Source organism: Phyllobates terribilis, unplaced genomic scaffold, assembly GCF_046119375.1.
Source record: "Phyllobates terribilis strain yellow unplaced genomic scaffold, ASM4611937v1 Scaffold_3__8_contigs__length_932513732, whole genome shotgun sequence".
Classification (NCBI taxonomy): domain Eukaryota; kingdom Metazoa; phylum Chordata; class Amphibia; order Anura; family Dendrobatidae; genus Phyllobates; species Phyllobates terribilis.
Window position 1 is genome coordinate 673,906,650 of NW_027362763.1, and position 3,625 is coordinate 673,910,274.

A 3,625-nucleotide genomic window follows, 5' to 3' on the forward strand; every position below is an offset into this window, starting at 1 on the left:
AAAAAATAATACTATTAATTTACTAGCTCTTCCCCTTACCAATATAATTATTCCATATTCCAGAATTTTTTTCTTCTTTTCATCTCATTATAAGATGCCACTTTTTATATGTCGTAGTTAGAGATTATTTTTCTATACACTATGTGGACAATTATTAGGCAATTTATATTTTTGATGATTACTTTTAATATTAAACAACTACAGTGCTGTCGGTCAATGCAAAAGGTTAATAAAAGTAAAACCTGAATATTTAAGAAAGTAAAAGTGCGGTTTTGTCTTTCTTTGGAGAACAATGTGTGCAGAATTATTGGGCAACTAAATAAAAAAATATATATTTTCCATCTCAATTACAGTGTACTTATTTTCATCTGTTAAAATAGAATAAGAACCAAACAGCTCAAAATGTACAAAATATATATCAGATGTTCAAAAATAATATCAGTGACCAATATATTAATATAGTCACCTTACGTCCTTGGAGTCTGTCAGTTTTTTAATCTGTTGATGATTAACTTCATAGGCGACACCAACCAGAGTTTTCTAGACACTAGTGATGAGCGAGCATGCTCGCTACTGCTCGAGATGCTCAGCGCTCGCCGAGTATTTCCGGGGTTGCTTGGCGGGAGCTCGGGTCCCCTTCCTGCATGTTTGGCGCCCTTTAGAGCGCCAATCAACATACAGTGATTGCCTGCCACTCTTTATAATGCCGCAGCCATGATGGTTGTGGCATTACAGTGATTGGCTGGCCGCACAGCGTCATCAGGTCTATATCAGACCTGGCGCCGCTGTGCTCGTCACAGTCACTCTGTAATCAGACAGTGTAGGGAGAGGTGCTGCTGCGTCACGGAGAGATTTGCTTGTGTATTAGGTAGTGTAGGGAGAAAAACCGTACATTACGCATATCCATCTGATCAAACAGTCATTTTGAGGACTAACTAATCCATCTGCAGAGATATCAGGCAGGCAGTGTATATAGGCAGGCAGGCAGGGTATATAGCAGACTGCAGTGCATATAGCACAAGAGGCTCCATTCCAATTCTGCGTCCTGCTGCTGTTAGATATTTCTATACTAAGGCCCAGGTCTCAGGGGCCAGGAATGCTTTTTTTGGATCTTAATCCTCATTATTTGCTTAAAAAGCAATCCAGGGAACACCATTTTTCTGTCCTTTCCATATTACAGCGCTAAAAATCCAGCTATTTAAAACTGTGGTTTCTCCGTCAAACGGATCACATATACGTTGTCAGAAAATACTGCCATTTCTGGCCTCCATTAAAAATTTCTTTCAGTGTGTCAGTGAAGCAATTCACAGCAGTTTGCTGTTCACACTACTTACCTACAGGCCAGGTATTTAAAACTGTGTTTTCTCTGTCACACGGATCACATATAAGTTCCCTCCAAACTCAGTCATTTGTAGTGAGCGTGGAAGATACTGTCCTCCATTTAAAATGGGCAAGGCACGTGCAAGGGACGGGGTACTGGATGTGATGGTGATGGTGCATGCAGAGGCCGAGGACAAGGCCGTGGGCAAGCTGAAATTGTGCCACAACAAACACCCACATCTTCTCGCCTGACCTTCCTGTCCCAATTTCTAGGGGACCGCAGCACACCACTATTGAACCCAGAGTAGTGTCAAAAGGTTGTTGGTTGGATAGCGGATAATGCTTCCAGTCACTTAGCCACCACCACCACCCTGTCTTCCACATGGTCAAGTCTCAGTAGCCGTGAGTCTGGACAGCATATTCCTCAACCTGATCCTCCTTCCTCCCACCTTGCCGAGTGCCCGGAGACAACTGATCCCACACTTGGACACTCTGAAGAGCTGTTTACTTTTACATTTATAGATTTGGGCCTCTCGCCCGGTCCACTTGAAGCGGGGCAAGAGGAGATCGCGTGTAGCGATGCCCAAATATTTGAGCAGCCACGGTCACACAAAGGCGACGGTGGGAAAGTGTCACAAGAGGTGGACGATGATGAGACACAATTGCCAGAAACTCAGGAGGAGGACCAGGGTGCGGAAGTGGAAGACGAGGTGGTGGATGATATAGTAACTGACCCAACCTGGCAGGAGGACATGCAGAGCGAGGACAGCAGCACACAGGGGGAGCGAGGCAGAGCACCCCAAAAGGCAGGAAGAAGCAGTGTGTTGGCCGCAGACAGAAGGCAGGCAACCGTTCCCCATAACACCAATATGAAGGAAGTTGCCAGTACAACTGTTAGGTCTTCCCAAGTCTGGTTGTTTTTAAAAGACTCTGCCGATAACCCCAAAAGGCCATTTGCACCACCAGCCAGGCCAGCATCAGCAAGGGTGGCAAAACGACCAGCCTGACCACCACCAGCATGATCAGGCACATGGCAGGAAAGCACCTGACTTTGTGGGCCGAACCCCAGAGTCCAGGAACAGTGTCTGCAGGTGACACCATTGCTTCTTCCACTCTTGTGCATTCAAGCCAATCCCCTGTCCATGGTGCATGCGAAGATGCCTCCTGCCCTGCACCATTCGTTGAGCACTCTCAAGTAGCAGCCTCAGTAAGCACGTCCATGTCCTTGTCCCAGCAGCGTGCGTTCAGTCGTCCATACCCCTGTCCTTGGAACGCAAGAGTAAATATGCAGCCAACGCCCCACAGGCCACACTACTAAATTCTCACATTTCATGACTGCTTGCGCTCGAAATGTTGCCTTTTACGCTCGTGGAGACGGAAGCGTTCCCCAACCTGATGGCGGCTGTCCCTCGGTACTCGGTCCCCAGCTGCCACTATTTCTCCTGGTGTGCCGTCCCCGCATTACACAAGCATGTGTCCCAAAACATTAGCTGTGCCCTCAAATACGCAGTTACTGGGAAAGTCCACCTAACCACGGACACGTGGACAAGTGCTTGAGGGCAGGGACGGTACATCTCGCTGACGGCACACCGGGTTAACATAGTGGAAGCGGGACCCAGTTGGACCTTGGGATTAGAGATGAGCGGTGTTCGAATTGAACTGTTTGCCAATCTCAAATTCGAGCTGTTTTGGGCGGTGTTCGAGCCGTTCGACGAACCCGAAAGATTTGAAAAAAATCCGGCTGTTCGAGGTTATGTTCGATAACTGTTCGTGCACCAAAATCGTAACTGGATTTTTTCACAGTAATGCTGATAATCAATGTTAATACACAGTTTGAGTGTACAGCGGGGTGGGGGGAGGGGCATGGGATGGATCTCTGCAGAAATAATGAAGATCTCCATTTTTTTTTCTCTTTCCCGCATTTACAGTGGGGAGGTGCAGTCTGTCAGCCTATCAGCAGCGCACACACGGAGCAAAGTGCTTTTTTTCACACAAGCAAGGGCATGTGTCATTGGCTGTGTATGTCACATGTCCTTGCCCTATAAGACACAGCCATTTTCCCCGTCGCCACCATTTTCTCACTGCTGCAGCTGAGTGTTAGCCCGCACCGCTGCTGCTGTGTGCGCGCTATACAGTATAACTGTGAGAATTGCAAGCGAATTTTATCTGAAATAGACAGATAGCTTGGAAGTAGGGACTAGTTCTAATTGCAGCCCTATTGAGGGCTAGGTTACAGCATTTCCTACGACTTTTAGCAGGCAGGTCTGTGCTCTTAAATAGACAGATAGGTTGGGAGTAGTGACTA